This window comes from Scyliorhinus canicula, chromosome 10 (genome assembly GCF_902713615.1).
Source record: "Scyliorhinus canicula chromosome 10, sScyCan1.1, whole genome shotgun sequence".
NCBI classification, from domain to species: Eukaryota; Metazoa; Chordata; class Chondrichthyes; order Carcharhiniformes; family Scyliorhinidae; genus Scyliorhinus; species Scyliorhinus canicula.
The window spans coordinates 127,059,877-127,081,353 of NC_052155.1; the positions used below are offsets into that span (position 1 = coordinate 127,059,877).

Consider the following 21,477-nt stretch of genomic DNA (forward strand, 5'->3'; position numbering starts at 1 on the left):
CACCAACAGATTCAAAAACAGCTTCTTCCCGGCTGTTACCTGACTCCTAAACGACCCTCTTGTGGACTGACCTAATTAACACTACACCCCTGTATGCTTCATCCGATGCCGGTGTCTATGTATTTACATTGTGTACCTTTCTTTTCATGTACTTAATGATCTGTTTGAGCTGCTCGCAGCAAAATATTTTTCACTTTACCTCGGTACACGTGACAATAAACAAATCCAATATACTCTCTCGAGCTTAGAAGAATGAGGGGTGATAAAATTCAGTATACAAGATGATAAAAGGTATGAATAAAGTAGATGTGGAGTGGATGCTTCCTCTTGTGGGGCATTCTAGTATAACGAGAGGTCATAATCTTAGAATAAGAGATAGCAAATTGAATACAGAGTTGAGGAGAAACTGCTTCGCCCAAAGGGTTGTGATTCTGTGGAATTCGCTACCTGCAGTGGATGCTAGGACAGTGAGTAAATTTAAGAAGGAGTTAGACAGATTTTTAATTGGTAATTGATTGAAGGATTATAGAGAGTAGGCAGGATGGTAGAGTTAAGGCCAGGTGGAGATTAGCCATGATGGAATGGAGGAGCAGACCTGATGGGTCAAATGGCCTAAATCTGTTTCTACATCTTATGAACTTATGAACTATGTCAGGCTTGAGAGTCTGTTGGACAACTCTCCCAATTTTGGCACAAGCCCCCAGATGTCCGTAAGGAGGGTTTTGCAGTGTTGGGTGTGCCCTTGTTGCTTCCAGTGCTAAGTTGATGTCAGTTAATCCAGTTAGTTTTGTTCATTTTTTTACTTTTTCTGTAGTGGTTTGATATAACTGAGTGGCTTAATGGGCTATTTCAGAGGCCGATAAGAGTCAGTAACACTGCTATGGCTCTGGAATCATTTGTAGGCTATGGGCGCAATCTTCTGGCCATGCTGCGCTGGAAAAGCATCTCGCTGCGGCGCAATGTGGCTGGTGAAAGCCGGGTGACCCTACTCCCAGGATCCACCTGGCTCGCATCTTGCGAGACGTTGCAAGGAGAATCCTGCCCACAATGGGCGGGATCGCTTTTTGGCAAATCAGCATATTAGAATGAGGCAGTAAGCCTTACTGTATTGAGCAGATCCCCGAGGTACCTGAGGCTTTGGGATTCAATCCCTTCGCCCCTGAGACCTTGGGTGAACACTCGTCCCCATAAACGGGGACCAGACGGAAAGCCACCTGTGGGGGTCTCCAAGGGAATCGGAGGCCTCCAGCTGCATGCCTTTGGGCATGGCGGTGCCTTGGCACTGCACGTAGGTTGGCACTGCCAGCTGGTGGGGCACTGCCTTGATGCCAGGTTGGCCCTCCCATTTTGCGTTTGGGCTGGGGGGGGGGGGGGGGGAGGTCGGGTTTTTTTTTAATGTGGGCATTGGAGATCTCGCTACAACGGGCAGTTCTGGCGAGCAGAGTTTCCCATTGTAAAAAACGGGTCTATGTGCGGCCTCGGCCGCGGGTTTCCTGTTTAGGCTCCTTATTCAACACTCGTAGCGTTGAATAGCCACGTGTTTCTCAGCATTACGAGTGCCGGGAAACACGTGGGTAAATGCGCTCGCTCAGGAACATTGCTCTCTTTTGGGAAGATCACACCTTATGTGTTTATATTTCTTGCTGTTCACATCTTTTGAGCCAAAATGCTAAATTAGAAACCAAACCCACTGGTACCCATACCTTGATGTATACAAATTAATAGGAACTCTGCTAAGAGTGAAAACATTTAAATATAATATATTGTTATAAGTATCCAGTTTGTAAGATTGTGGGCTGGAGTCTTCCGCCCTGCAAGATCGCCATGGGTCGGATGCGGACCATTGATTTCTGTCGCTGGGCAGGCATGGCCGGAGAATCCTGCTGTGTTTTGAGGTTGTTTCTTTAATCTAGGGTAAAATGGAGGAATTAAGGTGATCATGTAACTTGTTCTGAATTCTGCCCACCAACAACCTTGGGTAGATTGGTGTTAAAGGGGATCCAGGTTGTTCTACTGGGAAGAAGGTGCTGTAAACAATAGCAAGAGCATTTGTGCTGATTCTGGTTAGTCTCCAGGGGCTGAATGATATGTTCCCCTGCCGGGTGTGTTTTTGATGAGGGTAAAATATGTTGGGTGGCTAGCCCAGAACCTTTCCACCCATCTCCGACCAGCTCCCCATAATATGGGGGATGGGTATGGTTCATCCTTCGGCCTATTGAAACACTCAGTTGGCTGATTATTGCCCACTTAAGGCCCTTAATCTGCCTTTTTTTCAACCAATGGATGAAAAATTGGGAAGAAAGGGGTTACATTCTTTTAGGGTTGTCCTGTGCACATCTGGTTACATTCTCTAAGATAGATTGTACCCCACTGTGTCTCTCTGCCTGGCCTGGTTCTACGGTCACTGGACCTTGAGGTTAAAAGGGGGCTGCTGATAGCCCTGCTCCCAGAGGCCTAAACCCAATTTGGACTTCCACCATATCCGGGAACTCGAGCCAGCCTGAAACTTGAGGCTGGGCAGAAAATGGCCCTTAATAGTCAATCATTGGCCACTTATGGGCCTCATTCAGGGCAGGGGTGCACGGGACGGCCACCACCCCAGTGTAAAATTGCAGAGATATTGGGTTGGCGAGAATCTAGTGTGAAGTCCATTGAGGAATTTTACGCTTGTCCCACACCTACAAGCCTGCTGGTGGGGAATGTACAATTCTGCCCCACATGTTATCCTCTTTAGTCAATAACTGAGAAAAAAGCATTTGTCGTAAGTTAGAAATTGCATCAATGTGGAAAAAATATTTTAGAATGAGGGTTCTTTTAATTGACAGCACAATTTGAAACTTTCTTTATGTCTGCATTGCCTTAATTTTAGGTGTGTTATAATCAAATACATTTCGTCTTTTGTCCGATTTTTAAATTTAATGATTACTTCAGGTTAGGCTTAAACTTGCAACGCATGAGGACAGCACTGGCTTTTTTCCCCTCCAAAATTCTCATTTTTATTTTTAAAGCCTTTCCTTTTGCAGAACACAATTATTTAGCCTTACAAAAAGCTTGCCCAAATATCTCAACACCAGGAACATTGGTATCCCTATAAAAGTGCAGCAAGGATTATTTACAGTCCTGCTATCTTGCTCCAATGGGGATACAGCCCAATTTTCTGCAGACGAGGGGGGGTTTTCAAACAAAATTGAAAGCTGCTCAATTTGGTCACGTTTTGCATGGACATTTTATATAGAAGGAAATTTTATAGCTGAATACAAAGTGGTTTTAACCCCTGACCCATCTGTTTTCAATTGCTTTATTTGGAATTTTCTGTGTTTGGGAATGGAAAATGATAAGGAAAATGATAATATATGATTTTGTTCTAAATTACGGATATTCTGCAAACATGTAGCACAGCAAAATTCATAAATCAACTAGCAGGATGTCAACATTGTGAGTCCCTTCCTCTTCTGATCTTTGTGTCTCCCTCAGTCTGTTCTGCCCCTTTTTTTAATGGTGTGTCTTTCCTCTGTGATTTCACCCAAATCTGCTGCATTTATACTGGAAGTAGACACGCTGATGGTGGGCTGCAGTCCTGTATCGCATTTTCAGAGTTTTTTAAATTTAAAAACCCTGGACACATTTCTCGCCACTGTAGGCGATTAAAACTGTTCCCTAAACCACCACTCCATGGTTTCTGATAAACTTTCAGGCATTTGGCACATTAGACATTTGCAGTAAACGTTAGGAAGCAAACATTTCATTTAAATCCTATTTAATATTTCTGTCCAGTATTCCTTGTGTGTCTCTTACAACATTCGAGCTTTCATTCAGCTAAATATTAGAATTCAAAGGCCAGCGACAACTACTTTCACTTGACCAGTATTATTACTCCGTTGCAATGCTGGAATTTCCAAATCTGATCTTCTGTTTTAGACACGAACGATTCATTTTTAATTTTTGTTTTTGACTTTTTAAACAGAATTTCATTTCATTGAACATTTATTGAAATAACACACCTATGGTTGTAATGGTCAAACCTTTTGTATAATTAGCATATACATAATGCATATATGAATTAGCGTTTAGAATTTATAATAATCTTTATTGTCACAAGTAGGCTTACATTTACACTGCAATGAAGCTACTGTGAAAAGCCCCGAGTCACCACATTCCGGCACCTGTTCGGGTACATGGGGTGAATTCAGAATGTCCAAATTACCTAATAGCACGTTTCACGACTTGTGGGAGGACACCGGAGCACCCAGAGGAATCATAGAATCATAGGATTTACAGTGCAGAAGGAGGCCATGCAGCCCATCGAGTCTGCACCGGCCCTTGGAAAGAGCACCCTACCTAAGGCCACACCTCTACCGTATCCCCGTAACCCCACCCAATGTTTTTGGACACAAAGGGTAATTTAGCATGGCCAATCCACCTAACCTGCACATCTTTGGATTGTGGGAGGAAACCGGAGCCCCCGGAGGAAACCCACGCAGACACGGGGAGACGTGTAGACTCCGCATAGACAGTGCCCCAAGCCGGGAATCGAACCTGGGACCCTAGCGCTGTGAAGCATCAGTGCTATCCACTGTGCTACGGTGCTGCCCTACAGGTTTGTTTTCAATTAAAATTAGTGTTTCAAGGAAGCTAATGCAAAATTACTGGTCTGCAATAGAGGTTGGGAGAGCAAATACATGGGCGATCTTTAAGGATGATGGATAAAATGCATCAAGTATATGAATGTGCAGAATGTGGTAAATAAGGTTCGTAGTGAGCTGCATGTGCAGATAGCCACTTGCAAATATAATTTTGTGACAATGATGGAGACTCGACTCAAGAAAGCACAGAACTGAGTACAAAATATTCTTGGATACAAGGTATTGAGGAAAGATAGAGAAGGAAAGAAAGAAGAAGGTGGAGAAGTATTGCTGAAGGAGAAATTACAGTGCTAGAGAGAGGATGTCTTGGAGAGATGAAGGGCAGAATCGATTTGGTTAAAGCTAAGAAACAATAAAGATTGCTGGGTTAATTCAATAGGCCACCAAGTAGTGGGAAAGATATAGAGGAGCAAATTTATATAAGGAAATTATTGAGGTGCAAGAACTGCACTCTAGATTTAATAGGGCACTTCAGCCTTTGGACCTCGGACCTGATGAAGGTTCGGTCCTGGGCACTGTATCGTCTGCTCCTAGTGGCGACGGGTTTGCAATCCGGGGTGAGGTTCGCAAACAAGGAAGGGGGGTCAACCTTGAGGGGCGCGAGGCTGCAGACAGTAAGGGGGGGGGGGAATAGGGCCGCCGAATTTGAAGGTTAAGCTCTGCAGGTTGCACTGGAAGTCCAGTCCTAAAAGTGCATTGTAAACGATAAAAGTGAGCGTTAAGGAGTATTTTCTACATAAGTGTATTTTTCAATCTAATGATGAAGCGGGCATTTCTGAATCTCATTATGTGGAAAGCGATGGGTGATGCGTATAAAATGTTAGTCGGGCAATATTAGCTATGGAAAAGGCCAAGGTGCAACCTGGAGAAAAAATTATTAATTGGGGGAGGGCCAAATAAAACGGTGAGGACAGATCTGGTCAGGTTAAATTTCAATCAAAGATTGGCAAGCAAAACTGTAAATGAACAATGGGCTGCCTTTAGCAAAGGGGATAATTTGGGTACATGCGTGTGTTGCTCTTGCAGAGGGTCAACACTGACACTATGGGCCGAATAGCCTCCTAGGCTGTAGCCATTCTATGTTTTGGAGTCCATAAATATTATACGCATTGTATTACTTGCATAGTTTCATTAAAATATTCAGGTTTTCCAATATTTTTGTAGCTATGTAATCAGTTTTGATATTTTTGTCCACTTTTGAAGAAAATTCTAGATGGTGATGGAGTTAGTCACAATGTTATTTATTACACTTTCCAGTTATGGTTAGCTCTCATTCTTGATTGTTTATTTGCTATGTGAATATCAACTGTAATATCCATAGAATACTGGTGCACTCTGGGATTTAGATGTGTAATAAATTACCCATTGAGCTATCATATTTATGTAAACTTTGTTATTGAAATCTTTCATGTGGTATGCTTTGTAAATACCCACTGACTTTGGGACTTGTTGGTATACAACTGTAGTTGGTATACTATTCTAGTATGCCTAATTCTGATTCTTTTTGTTCTTCACATTGTAAATAATTACTCTCTCTACCATACTTTACAAACGCCCAGATCCACATTTCAGGTTGCCTGGCTGGTTTAGCACAGTGGGCTAAACAGCTGGCTTGTAATGCAGAACAAGGCCAGCAGTGCAGGTTCAATTCCCATACCGGCCTCCCCGAACAGGCACAGGAATGTGGCGACTAGGGGCTTTTCACAATAACTTCATTGAAGCCTACTTGTGACAATAGCTTTAGGGCAGCACGGTAGCATTGTGAATAGCACAATCGCTTCACAGCTCCAGGGTCCCAGGTTCGATTCCGGCTTGGGTCACTTTCTGTGCGGAGTCTGCACATCCTCCCCGTGTGTGCGTGGGTTTCCTCCGGGTACTCCGGTTTCCTCCCACAGTCCAAAGATGTGCAGGTTAGGTGGATTGGCCATGCTAGAAATTGCCCTTAGTGTCCAAAATTGCCTTTAGTGTTGGGTGGGGTTATTGGGTTGTGGGGATAGGGTGGAGGTGTTGACCTTGGGTGGGATGCTCTTTCCAGGGGCCGGTGCAGACTCGATGGGCTGAATGGCCTCCTTCTGCACTGTAAATTCTATGTAAAAAATAAGTGATTATTATTATTATTTGATTGAATTCCTGGAAATTCAGTTGAAGCGAAGGAAACAGTACATGTGCCACTGAACCTTGATGATAGATTGAACCTTGTGAATCGCGCAGGGCCTGCCGATTCTCCGACCTGGCCCCGGGGTCAGAGAATCCCACCTCTAGTTTCTGGATTGTTTCGGTATGGTTTGTTTAACAATTGGAAGCAATATTTTCAAAAGAGATACTTAAATGATGCGATTTAGAAACATTAAACAATTTATTTTTGCTTACCATTTCACAGTTCCCTCCTATTTTCAGCATTGCTGTTTTTAAAGTGTAGGCTGATTCTGCTCAATTTAGGAACAGGAGAAGGCCTTTCAGCCACTAGAGGGAGCACACCATTTAATGAGATCATGGCTGATCTGTGGCCTAATTCCATATACCTGCCTTTGGCCTATATCCTTTCATATCTTTGCTTAACAAAAATCTATCTATCTCAGATTTAAAATTAACAACTGTTCTAGCTTCAACTACTGGTTGTGGGAGAGAGTTCCAAACCTCTACCACCCTTTGTGATGAAGGTGTGCTTCCTCACATCTCTCCTAATTTTTCACTTAGTTTTAGAATCTCCAGCTAGTGGAAATAATTTGTCTTTATCTACCCTGTCTTTTCCTGTTAATAGGGGCTGGTTTAGCTCACTCGGCTAAATCGCTGGCTTTTAAAGCAGACCAAGCAGGCCAGCAGCACGGTTCGATTCCCGTACCAGCCTCCCTGGATAGACGCTGGAATGTGATGACTAGGGGCTTTTCACAGTAACTTCATTGAAGCCTACTCGTGACAATAAATGATTCTCATTCTCATTCTCTCAATATCTTGAAGACTTTGATCAGATTACCCCTTAACCTCTTAAATTCTCGTGAAAACAGGCCTAATTTGTGTAATCTCTCCTCGTAATTATCTCTTGTAGTCCAAGTATCATTTTTGTAAACCTACATTGCACTCCCTCCAAGGCTAATATATCCTTCCTCGGGTGTGGTGCCCAGAACTGTTCATCCAAGTGGGGCCTAACTTGCATTTTGTGCAGCTGCAGCACAACTTCTGTGTCTTTATTCTTCAGTCCTCCAGATATAAATGCTAACATTCTATTAGCCTTTTTGATTTTTTTCTGCACTTGTTCATGGCATTTTAAGGATCTATGCACCTGAACCCGAAGTCTCTTTGGACATCCACTGTACTTGATGTCTTCCCATTTAGAAAGTACCCTGCTCTATCCTTTTTTGGTCTAAAATAGATAACCTCACACTTATTTACATTGAATTCCATCTGCCACAATTTTGCCCATTCACCTCGAATGTCAATATCTCCGTGCAATTTTATACTATCATATAGACTGCCTACAATGCCACCTAACTTTGTATCATCGGCAAAATTGGACATGCCATCATCCAAAATGTTAATGAATAACTAAGGTCCCAACAGCACGGTAGCATAGTGGTTAGCATCAATGCTTCACAGCTCCAGGGTCCCAGGTTCGGTTCCCGGCTGGGTCACTGTCTGTGCGGAGTCTGCACGTCCTCCCCGTGTGTGCGTGGGTTTCCTCCGGGTGCTCCGGTTTCCTCCCACAGTCCAAAGATGTGCGGGTTAGGTGGATTGGCCATGCTGAATTGCCCGTAGTGTCCTAAAAAGTAAGGTTGAGGGGGAGTTGTTGGGTTGCGGGTATAGGGTGGATATGTGAGTTTGAGTGGGGTGATCATTGCTCGGCACAACATCGAGGGCCGAAGGGCCTGTTCTGTGCTGTACTGTTCTAAAACACAGATCCCTGTGGTACACCACTAGTCACATCCTGCCAATTAGAGTACTGACCCATTATCTCCACTTTCTGTCGCAGTCAGCAATTGGCTGATAGTGGTTCCTAGATTTGATATTATTAAATGCAAAGGGTCCTTCCTTGTGATCAGGGCACGTTTATCTGCTGCACAGCATGTTTCACAAGTGTGTATCTGTGCAACTTAGACCGGAGGTTTGGGAAAGTGGCTCACTCACCAACAAAAACACCGCATATGTAAATAATGCATTTAACTTCGTGAACCATCCAAAGGCATTATCGAACAAATTTGACAGTGAGTCAAATCAGGAGATAAGCATGGTTGGTCAAAAAAGTAGAACACAGAACATTACAGCACAGTACAGGCCGTTCGACCCTCAATGTTGCGCCGACCTGTGAAACCCCTCTAAAGCCCATCTACACTATTCCCTTATCGTTCATATGCCTATCCAATGATCATTTGAATGCGTTTAGTGTTGGCGAGTCCACTACTGTTGCAGGCAGGGCATTCCACGCCCTTACTACTCTGAGTAAAGAACCTACCTCTGACATCTGTCCTGTATCTATCCCCCTCAATTTAAAGCTATGTCCCCTCGTGCTGGACATCACCATCCGAGGAAAAAGGCTCTCGATGTCCACCTTCTCTAATCCTCTGATCATCTTGTATGCCTCAATTAAATCACCTATTAACCACCTTCTCTCTAACGAAAAGAGCCTCAAGTCCCTCAGCCTTTCCTCGTAAGATCTTCCCTCCATACCAGGCAACATCCTTGTAAATGATTTTAAGGAATCCTTAAAGGAGGACCGAGAAAAAGAGAGGAAGTTGAAACCATGCCTGCCAGTGGTGGGGCGATTTTAAAATGGAAATTGAAGGAGTGTAGCTATCTCGGGTTGTAGGGCTGGTAAAGATTAGAGGTGAGGAAAGGTGAGGCCCTGGAAGGATTTGAAAACCAGGATGGGAATTTTACAATGGAGGTGTTGCTTGACTGTGGTGATAGGGGAATGGGATTTAGTGTGAGTTAGGACATGGGCAGCAGAGTTTTGGATTATTGTCAAGGTTACAAAAGATGGGATGCAACAGGTCAGCTAGAAGTCCGGGGAGGAGTAATTTCCCATGTTGATTATGCCTCTTGCCCTGCTGTAAGAGACTTAATTGATTTTATGCTATAATTTGTGCTATTCAACAATATTCATCAGGAGAAGTTACTGCAGTTTCAGCCATAAATTTCAGTCATAAATTGCTGCAGTTGTGGGAAGTGCATTTTAAATAGAGTCTGTAAGCAGACTTTGCTTTGCTGTTTGCTGTAAAGTGCACTGTTTTCTGTGGGTTCTGCTATTATTCCTGCCGTGCTTCTGTTTCATTAGCTGACACAGTTGTGTCACTTGTTAGACTGCAAATGGTCCATCTTGTACAAACAGCTGGAAACCAAATGTAAAAATGTAAGGTTCATTAAGTCTAACTGCTGAGAAAACATTTTAAGCAGCTCTCCTGGTCGTGGCAAGAGTCCTGATTGTGTTCCATTTGGCCGACAGCTATCTGGCCAACCTATGATTTAGGAAGGCAGCAACAGGAGCAAAAAAAAAGACAGTTTAAATCAGTGATACTTCAGTAAATGGTGAACCCGTACCAGCCTCCCTGGAGAGGCGCCGGAATGTGGCGACTAGGGGCTTTTCACAGTAACTTCATTGAAGCCTACTCGTGACAATAAGCAATTTTCATTTTCATTTCATTTTTCAACAAGCAATAGTTTTGAGCTGAAAGTTTCAGCAGAAAGCTACTCTTAAAACCAGCTGTCTTCTAGTCTTTATTAATGATGGTGGCAAGGTTAGTGCAGTGGTAATGTTACTGGACTAATAATTCAGAGGATTGCACGAACACTGCAGGAACGTACCTTTAACTTCCAATCTGGTAGCTTGTGAAATTAAAATTCAATCAATAAATCTTAACAAAAGAATTTATCCTCAGTAATGGTGACCATGAAACTACTGGACCATCCTAAATCCCATCTGGCTCACTGATCTCTTGTTTGGAAGGAATTCTGCTGTTCCTACCCAGACTGGCCGACAGGTGGCTCCAGACTCACAGCAGTACGGTTTCACTCTGAAATGGTCTGGCAAACCACTCAGTTGGATCAAACTGCTACAGAAAAGTTAGAGTTGAACATTATATGGAAGAAAACATTTGAGGGTAGGAACGGCACTGAATGTACTTTAGATGAGGGAGTTCAAAGTTCCTTTGAAGTGTGGTTTGATAGCACCATTACTGACTGATTTGGCTGAGTCCTGAAGGACATATCTGCCAGACTTGGCCTGCAGAAGGTGGTGAGAAAACCACCAGTAAGAAACAGGAGGAAAAGAGCTACTGTATCTCACCTCCAGAAAAAGTCTTATATTCACTGAGGAAACCCACCGCCGTGCTAAATGGGATAGATTCGGAACAGATCTAGCAACTCAAACTGGGCACTTGTATAGAATTGTGGATCATTGGGAGAGACAGAATTGTATGAAACACGAAACTAATCTCATAGCCTGGCACATTTTTCATTCTACTAAAGCCTTTCAGTGAATGGATCGTTTTTTTTCAATGAGGAGTGCAGGACAGAATTCCAGGAGCAACACTAGGCATATCTAAAACTGAAATGTCAACCTGGTGATGACTTTACTTAAATGCGCAACATCTGGATCAGCATGCGAAAGACAAAGAACAAAGAAAAGTACAGCACAGGAACAGGCCCTTCGGCCCTCCAAGCCTGCGCCAACCATGCTGCCCGTCTAAACTAAAATCTTCTGCACTTCCGGGGTCCTCTATTCCCATCCTATTCATGTATTTGTCAAGATGCCCCTTAAACATTACTTTCGTCCCTGCTTCCACCACCTCCTCCGACAGCGAGTTCCAGGCACCCACTACCCTCTTGTGTTAAAAAAACTTGCCTCGTACATCGACTCTAAACCTTGCACCTCACATCTTAAACCTATGGCCCCTAGTAATTGACCCCTCTACCCTGGGGAAAAGCCTCTGACGATCCACTCTGTCTATGCCCCTCATAATTTTGTAGACCTCTCTCAGGTCGCCCCTCAACCTCCGTCGTTCCAGTGAGAACAAACTGAGTGTATTCAACCGCTCCTCATAGCTAATGCCCTCCATACCAGGCAACATCCTGGTAAATCTCTTCTGCACCCTCTCTAAAGCCCCCATATCCTTCTGGAAGTGTGGCGACCAGAATTGAACAGTATACTGCATGTGTGGCCTAACTAAGGTTCTATACAGCTGCAACATGACTTGCCAATTTTTATATTCAATGCCCCAGCCAATGAAGTCAAGCATGCCATCTGCCTTCTTGACTACCTTCTCCACCTGTGTTGCCCCTTTCAATGACCCGTGGACCTGTACACCTAGATCTCTCTGACTGTCAATACTCTTGAGGATTCTACCATTCACTGTATATTTCCTATCTCTATTAGACCCTCCAAAATGCATTACCTTACATTTGTCCGGATTACACTCCATCTGCCATCTCACCACCCAAATCTCTAAACGATTAAATCCTGCTGTATCCTCTGACAGTCCTCATCGCTATCCGCAATTCCACTAACCCTTGTGTCGTCCGCAAACTTACTAATCACACCAGTTACATTTTCCCCCAAATCGTATATATATACTACGAACAGCAAGACAGAAAAGTGATCCTGCAACCAATGAATTAGATTAAAGTTATGAAGCCTTACAGCATCCAGTCATGAATGTTGGTGAAAATTAAATAAATAACTGGGGGAGAAAGCTCCACAAACATCCCCATCCTCAATGATTGGGGAGGCACAGCATTTCAGTGCAAAGGAAAAGACCACCTGCCAACTGTTAAAAGCAGACACATCATGTGACCCCCTTAATGGGCTAAATTGCTTGTTTGGTTGTTAATGGGGCACATTTGCGACACTCGCGTGTCCGATACTGAAATATTAAGTGAGTGCATAAATGATCTTGGGACATACGTCTGGCATCTTTCACATGATTTCACGTGTCTCCAGGATAGAGGAGCAGCCTAAATTTCTGGCCCAAATGTGGTCTCTCCCAAAGTTCATTGTAGAGAGACTTATTTTATTCTTGTACTTGAACCTCCCTTGCAATAAAGACCAACATGCCATTTGCTTTCCTGATTGTTTGCTGTACCTGCTCGCGAACTGTTATCCTGGCTAGAGGACACTCAACTCTCTTTGAGCAATATAATTTCCAAGTTTCCTGCCTTTTAGAAAAAAAATATGTTTTACTATTACTGACGAAGTGAGTTAGCTCAAAATTCCCCACAATCCACTCTTTCCTATCCTGTCTTTATTTCTTCTGTACTTAATTCATCCAATTTCCTTCCATCCATTGATGACAAAAAGTCATACAGACTTAAAACGTTAGCTCCCCGCTCTCTCCACAGATGTTGTCAGAGCTGCTGAGCTTGTCCAGTATTTTTGATGTTTATTTCCGATTCCAGCATCCGCAGTGATTTGTTTTTATACTGATCCTTATGGATCCCTGCTAGTTACAGCCTGCCAACCTAAAAATGGCCTGTTTATTCCTTCTGTTTTAGATCTGTTAAGCCAATTCTCAATCCGTGCTAATATACCACCTCCATCCTATGAACCCTAATTTTGTGCAATAACCTCTTTTGCGTGGCCCCTCTTCCAATGTTTTTTCTCCACTACAACAATGGCTAAACTACTTAAAAACTACTTAAGTGACTGTAGAGCACTTTGTGAAGTTTGGTGGTTGTGAGAAGTGCTGTATAAATGCAAGTCTTTTGTTTTGAAAGTCCAAATACACTCCATCCACTGGTCCCTCCTTTTCCACCCTGATGGTTACAATTTGACTGGTCAAACAATATTTCCTCTTCATAAATCCATGTTGCTTCTGTCTGATCCAATTCGAATTTTCTAGACGGTCTCATTATTTCTAATAAGGTTCTCCCATTTTTCCTGCTATGGATGTCAGGCTTATTGGCCTATAGTTCCTTGTGTTATAGAACATAGAACAGTACAGCACAGAACAGGCCCTTCGGCCCTCGATGTTGTGCCGAGCTTTGTCCGAAACCAAGATCAAGCTATCCCACTCCTTGTCATTCTGGTTTGCTCCATGTGCCTATCCAATAACCGCTTGAAAGTTCCTGAAGTGTTCGACTCCACTATCACAGCAGGCAGTCCATTCCACACCCTAACCACACTCTGAGTAAAGAACCTACCTTGGATATCCCTCCTATATGTTCCACCTCGAACCTTCTAGTTATGCCCCCTTGTAACAGCTACATCCACCCGAGGAAATAGTCTCTGAACGTCCACTCTATCTATCCCCCTCATTATCTTATAAACCTCTATTAAGTTGTCTCTCATCCTCCTCCGCTCCAAAGAGAAATGCCCTAGCTCCCTCAACTTTCCTCCTAAGACCTACCCTCCAAACCAGGCAGCATCCTGGTAAATCTCCTTTGCACCGTTTCCAATGCTTCCACATCCCTCCAAAAGTAAGGTGACCAGAACTGCACACAATACTCCAAATGTGGTCTCAAAAGGGTCCTGTCCAGTTGCAGCATAACCCCATGGCTCTTAAACTCAAGCCCCCTGTTAATAAACGCTAACACACTACAGGCCTTCTTCATGGTTCTCTCCACTTGAGTGGCAACCTTCAGAGATTTGTGGACATGAACCCCAAGATCTTTATGTTCCTCTACATTCCTCAGAACCCTGCCATTGACCCTATAATCCACATTCAAAATTGTCCCACCAAAATGAATCACCTCGCACTTATCAGGGTTAAACTCCATCTGCCATTTTTCGGTCCAGCTCTGCATCCTATCAATGTCTCTTTGCAGCCTACAACAGCCCTCCACCTCATCCACTACTCCATCAATCTTGGTGTCATCAGCAAATTTACTGACCCACCCTTCAGCCCCCTCCTCCAAGTCATTGATAAAAATCACAAATAGCAGAGTACCCAGCACTGATCCCTGCGGTACACTGCTGGTAACTGGTCTCCAGTCTGAAAATTTTCCATCTCCCTCTTTTCTTGAATAGCAGATACACCGTTCCTTTCCTCCAATCCAGGGGGAGCTTTTTACAATCTAGAGAATTCTGCAAGATGAAAACTAATGCACCAATGATCTCAATAACAATTTCCTTTTAAACCCAAATGTTCTCACAAGTCTCTTGAGTCCCCACTATTTCTGGATGATTTTGTGCCTTCTCCCAGATATTTTCCCAGATATTTATTTGCTGTCTCTACTACTTCCTTATTTCCTTTTATAATTTTTCCTTGCTCCAATCTGAAGGGACCCACATTTACTTTCACTAACCTGTACCCTTTTACACGTCAATCGGAGCTTTTACAATCCTTTTGAAGAGTTATAATCACTTGTGACACTGAAGGAGGTGATTTGGTGCAACAAGTCCATGCTGGCTCGCTCTAGAGTAAATCAGCCAATCGCATTCCCCTGCTTTATCCCCAAGCCCTGCAAGTCTATTCCTTTCAAGTACTTTTGCTGGTTTACTTGCATTCCATTTTATCATTGGGATTTTAAAAATGTGCCTATTGTTATTTTGAAAAGAACTAGTTGAATTTTTAGAGCCCTCTAGAAGGCCAGCAAATCAGCACTTAGCAGAAGCTCTCGGGGATGTTAATTTATACTGGCATTGTAATCATTTTTGCAGACATGACTCAGTCCTAGTTAAATTAAAATTAAAAGATGAGCACAAAAGATCTCAATCTCTTTTGCACAGAACGTAATTAATGCTTAAAATTACATAATTCTTCTGTAGATAATGCTGATTCCGGGTGAAGTGCACCAAAGAGGAGCACAGTTGAGTAGAAACTACCCCAACCTATTCGGTTCTTGTGTGGAACACCAGGAAGGTGAATGTTTTGTCCCCTGACCTCCCCTTCCAGAGAGTAGTTAACAATGATTTCACTGTTTTCATTCTTTCCTCTTTACCACTATTGCTCTCCTGGTGAGCTGGTTGGACCTGGAGGTTATATGGGTAACTCTTGGTATTAACCTTTACTCCTTCCATTCTCACAAGCGTGCCTGTATTTTGTCTTGAAATATATTTTTAAGATTTCTTGGACGATTAAAATGAAACATTTTTTTAGAATTTTGTTAACAGCATTGCATTTATAGTTCTGAAGTTTTGCTTTAGCAGCTGACTTTGTTTTGTGTGTTGAAATATGTACAGTGCTGGCCTGGACATGTTGGTGATGTGGTTAATGTGCTGTAGTACTTGTACAAGCTGTTTCAGCTGTTATCATTAACCTTGTGGCATTTTTTTACTTTAACTGTTAGGAATGAGACTTGTGATTGGAAAAAATAGGAACGGTTTTTGCTAAGTAATTGTGACACTGAGGGGCTTGTGCACTTTATTATCTTGCTAAATTGTAAGATTACAAGGTAAGCATTTGAATTGCATCATTGGCATACTTGGTATGTCTTTAACTTGGGAGTCGAGGCTTGCGGAATGAATGCTACTGAAGTAATAGACCATTTGAAAATTCTTGCAGTACTGTATATTGTATTTTGTGTGAACTCTGAACTGCAAAGAAGGATGACCATGTTAGGGAATGGAATGTTCCAACTGAGTGCAATGTTCTTGCTAAGTTTATTTGTTAATGGGATGTGCGCTCCACTGGCAAGGTCCATCCATAACTGGTGAGCCGTTTTCTTGAACTGCTGCATTCTTTGGTATAGCTACATCCACAATGTTATTAGGGATGGAGTTCCAGAATTTGTCCAGCGACAGTCAAAGAATCATAGAATCCCTACAGTGCAGAAGGAGGCCATTCGGCCCAATGTGTCTGCAGCAGCCCTTGGAAAGAGCACTCTACTTAAGCCCATGCCTCCACCCTATCCCTGTCACCCAGTAACCCTACCTAACGTTTTGGACACTAATGGGCAATTTAGCGTGGTCAATCCACCTAGCCGACACATCTTTGGACTGTGGGAGGAAACCGGAGCACCCGGAGGAAACCCACGCAGACACTGGGAGAAAATGTAAACTCAACACAGACAGCCACCCAAGGCTGGAATTGAACCTGGATCCCTGGAGCTGTGAGGCAGCAGTGCTAACCGCTGTGCCACCGTGACGCCTAAGATTTAGGGTGCTGAGAAAGACACTACTATTAAATGGCACTTTATCATTTTTTTGGCCTCATAAAATCATAGAATTTACAGTACAGTTGGAGGCCATTCAGCCCATTGAGTCTGCACTGGCTCTTGGAAAGAGCACCCTACTTAAACCCACGCCTCCACCCTATTCCTGCGAATTGGGAGTACTCGCCAATCACGTTCAGGAAGTACGTGTTGCGGTCGGTGGAGGGGAGGGGACCTTTGAAGTCCATGCTGAGGTGTTCAAAGGGACGGGAAGCCTTTATCAGGTGCGCGTTCTCTGGCCGATAGAAGTGCGGCTTGCACTCCACGCAGATTTGGCAATTCCTGGTGGCTGTCCTGACCTTGATGGAGTAGGGCAGGTTGCGGATCTTGACAAAATGGAAGAAGCGAGTGACCCCCGTGTGGCAGAGGTCCTCGTGGAGGGCTCGGAGGCGGTCCACTTGTGCGTTGGCACATGTGCCGTGGGACAGGGCATCAGGAGGCTCGTTTAGCTTCCCAGGACGATACAAGATCTTGTAGTTATAGGTGGAGAGTTCGATCCTCCACCGCAAGATCTTATTGTTTTTTATCTTGCCCCGCTGTGCATTATCGAACGCGAAGGCGACCGACTGTTGGTCAGTGAGGAGAGTGAATCTCTTGCCGGCCAGGTAATGCCTCCAATGTCACACAGCTTCTACTATGGCCTGGGCCTCCTTTTCGACTGAGGAGTGGTGGATTTCGGAAGCATGGAGGGTATGTGAGAAGAAGGCCACGGGTCTGCCCACTTGGTTGAGGGTGGCCGCCAGAGCTACGTCAGACACGTTGCTCTCGACCTGGAAGGGGAAGGACTCGTTGATGGCGCGCATCGTGGCCTTTGCAATGTCTGCTTTGATGCGGCTGAAGGCCTGGCGGGCCTCTAACGACAGGGGAAAAGCTGTGGATTGGATCAGAGGACGGGCCTTGTCTGCATAGTTGGGGACCTACTGGGTGTAGTAAGAAAAAAACCTAGGCAGCGCTTCAGGGCCTTGGGGCAGTGAGGGAGGGGTACTCCATAAGGGGGCGCATGCGTTCAGGGTCGGGGCCTATAACTCCATTTCGCACTACGTAGCCGAGGATGGCTAGGCGGTCGGTGCTAAACACGCATTTATCCTTATTGTACGTAAGGTTAAGGATTTTTGCGGTCTGGAGGAATTTTCGTAGGTTGGTGTCATGGTCCTGCTGGTCATGGCCGCAGATGGTGACATTATCGAGATATGGGAATGTTGCCCGTAAACCGTGTCGGTCAACCATTCGGTCCATCTATCGTTGGAAGACCGAGATTCCGTTAGTGACACCGGAGGGATCCCTTAAAATGTGGTAGAGCCGCCTATCTGCCTCGAAGGCAGTGTACTTGCGGTCACTCGTGCGGATCTGGAGCTGGTGATAGGCGGACTTAAGGTCCACCGTGAAGAAGACCTTGTATTGCGCGATCCTGTTTACCAGGTTGGATATGCGGGGAAGAGGGTACGCGTCCAGCTGCGTAAACCTGTTGATGGTCTGACTGCAGTCAATGACCATCCTATGCTTCTCCCCGGTCTTTACCACCACTACTTGAGCTCTCCACGGACTGTTGCTAGCTTCAATGACTCCTTCCCTCAGTAGCCGTTGGACCTCTGACCTGACCTAATAAAGATCCGGTCCTGGACACTGTACCGTCTGCTCCTGGTGGCGACGGGTTTGCAATCCGGGGTGAGGTTCGCAAACAGGGAAGGTGGATCGACCTTGAGGGTCGCGAGGCTGCAGACAGTGAGAGGGGGTATAGGGCCGCCGAATTTGAAAGTTAGACTTTGGAGCTTGCACTGGAAGTCTAACCCTAGAAGTGTGGCCGCGCAGAGGTGGGGAAGGATGTAGAGCCGGTAATTTTTGAACGCCCTTCCCTGGACTGTGAGGTTTGCTACACAGAACCCCTCTATCTCTACTGAGTGGGAACCGGAGGCCAGGGAGATTTTTTGATTAACAGGATGGACGGGGAGAGAACAGCGCCTTACCATATTATGGTGTGTGGTGTATAAAGCTCTCCATGCTCCCAGAGTCGATTAAGCAGGACACCTCTTGTCCGTTGATTAGCACCGTTGTTGCAGCAGTTGAGCATGTTCGAGGCCGAGATTGGTCCAGGGTCACCGAGGCTAATCGTGGCAGCAGCTGGGTGTTCTCGTCAGGCGGTGTGTGGTCATCTGCACTGAGGTCCTGGGAGTCCATCCAAGATGGCGGCACCCACTGGTCCCACATGGCTGTGGGTGCATAAAATGGCGGCACCCATCCATCACACGCGGTGTCAGCCGGACAAGAAAGCGGCGCCCGGAGGCCACACGTGGCCCTGGAGGAGGAAGATGGTGGCGCTCGCTGGCCGCACGGGGCCCGTGGAGAGGGTTGTAGTGGCGGTCCGCATTCACTTCCGGCGACTGCCCGGGCCTGGCATACCGCCACAAAGTGGCCCTTTTTGCCGCACCCTTTACATGTGGACGAACTGGCTGGGCAGTGCCGTTGGGGGTGTTTGGCTTGCCCGCAAAAATAGCAGTGGGGCCCCCCCGAGGTTGCCGGGCCATCTTGCAGCGCAAGCATGTGGGGGGATGTGGAATGCCTTTGAGTCGGCTGCAGAGGGATTCCACGCTGCCCAGGGGGCTGCCGCACGGTCGCGGGTGTAGGCACGGGCGTTTTGGGAGGCCACATCCAGGGAGCCGGCAAGGGCCCGTGCCTCCTTGAGGCCTAGAGTTTCTTTCTCCAGCAAACGCTGGCGGATTTGAGAGGACAGCATACCCGCAACAAAAGCGTCCGAATCAACAGTGCACTGTGGTCTTTTGCTGAAACTTGCGAGCAGCTGCAGTTTCTCCCCAACTCTAGGAGCACACTGTAGAATTCTTCCAGTGACTCACCAGGAATTTGTCGCCTCGTCGCTAGTAGATGCCAGGCGTAGACCTGATTTACAGGGCGAATGTAATGTCCTTTCAGCAACTCCATCGCGGTATGGAAGTCGTCCGCGTCCTCGGTGAGGGTGTAGACTTCTGGGTTCACCCTTGAGTGCAGGATCTGCAGTTTCTGTTCTCTTGTGGGTGTATTTTCTGCTGTTCCGAGGTAGCCATTGAAATATGCCAGCCCGTGCAAGAATGTCGCCGCCGAGTTTACTGTGTGGGGGCTGAGTTGCAGACACTCGGGCTTGATTCGGAGCTCCATTCTTTAAATCTAGCTTATTAAATTGATGCACGATCAATGACCACTAAAGCGAGGTTGTAGTCCAACTGAAGGCTTTAATAAGCTAGATGTTTCCCTCCCCCAGCAGCTCAGGTACAGAGAGAAAGCTGCTGGGGCAGCACGGGCTCTTATACCCTGCCTTGCAGGGTGGAGCTACCACACAGTCTGGACCAAAGGAAAGCATACATTATCTACAATGGTGTTCCAGCATTACAAGGTACCGTAATACCTCTACACAGACTACCACAAGGGGCAATTTGGCATGGCCAATCCACCTAACCTGCACATATTTGGACTATGGGTGGAAACCGGAGAACCCAGAGGAAACCCACGTAGACACAGGGAGAAAGTTGTACTGAACACTAAATGCCAGAGACCATCTGCACTTCTGACCTTTTTATAAAAGAAGGATGGTCATTGATGAAACAGCTGATTGGCCACGCTAAATTACCCTTCGTGTCCAAAAAGGTTAGGTAGGGTTACTGGGTTATGGGGATAGGGTAGAGGTGTGGTCTCAAATAGGGTGCTCTTTTGAAGGGGAAGGGCCGGTGCAGACCTGATGGGCTGAATTACCTCCTCCTGCACTGTTAATTCTATGACACTACCCTGAGGAACCCTGCAAAGATGTTCTGCGGTTGAGATGATTGACGTCCAACGACCTCAATCATCTTTCTTGTGCTAGGGAAGACTCCAACCAATGGAGAGTTTTCTTTGACTTGAAGTTTGCCTGCTTCTTGATGCCACACTCTTATCAAATGCTGCCTTGTGTCAAGGGCAGTCACTCGTCTCTGAAATTCCGTTCTTCTCTCCATGTTTGCACCCAGGCTGTAAATGGGTCTGGGGCCGAGTGGCTTAGGTGGATGAGCAGGTTATTGTTGTGTAAATGCTGCTTGATATCACCTGTGGGCGACACTTTCCATCACTTTGAAATATTTTGGGGTCAATCAACTTAATATACTAACAGAAATGAACTCGGGGAGCCATCACTTTGATCATTGAGAGATGCCGGATGGAGTGATAATTGCATAGATTGGATTTGTCCTGCTTTTTGTGGACCGGGTACACCTGGGTAACTTTCTGCATTGTCAGATAGAGGCCAGTTTTGTAACTCTACTGAAATAGCTTGGCTAGCTTTGGAGCATAAATCTTTGGTACTAGGGCTGTGATGATGTCAGGGCCCATGGTCTTTGGTAATTTATCAACAGTGGACTGGGAAAATAGGTTAATAAGCTAAAAGATAAGATGGCACAGAAGTAGTAGCAGTCATTTAAGGAGATATCTCATAACTGTGAACAAAATCAAATTGCGTCGCGAAGGAAAGACTGAGAAGAATGCACCATTCATGGCTAAGAAAGTTTAAGGATGGCATCAAATTGAAAGAAAAGAGACAATGCTGCAAAGATTAGAAGTAGCCAGAAGATGGGGAAAATTTTAGAAACCAGTGAAGGAAGACTAAAATGGAATGGAGGGAGAAATAAGAATATGAGTGTTATAAGCTGCCCGGTTCCTATTGGTTAGGAACAATTGGTTAATCCCTGTTTTATTTTGGGGTCCAATCAGCTAAATAGAATAACAAATTAACTGATAA

At 45.1% G+C, this 21,477-nt stretch overlaps 1 protein-coding gene across 3 annotated transcripts in view; it reads left to right on the forward strand.

Moving 5' to 3' along the window:
• Window positions 1-21,477, forward strand: part of rbbp8 (retinoblastoma binding protein 8) — a 204,554-nt gene that overhangs the window by 11,685 nt on the left and 171,392 nt on the right. Inside the window, exon 1 of one of the 3 annotated variants that reach the window (XM_038809733.1) lies at window positions 15,949-15,965. The exons of the other annotated variants lie outside the window; for them this stretch is intronic. The gene's annotated coding sequence lies outside the window, so the exon portion shown is untranslated. Of the gene's footprint in view, window positions 1-15,948; window positions 15,966-21,477 lie in introns of those variants that run through there. 3 annotated transcript variants of the gene reach the window in all.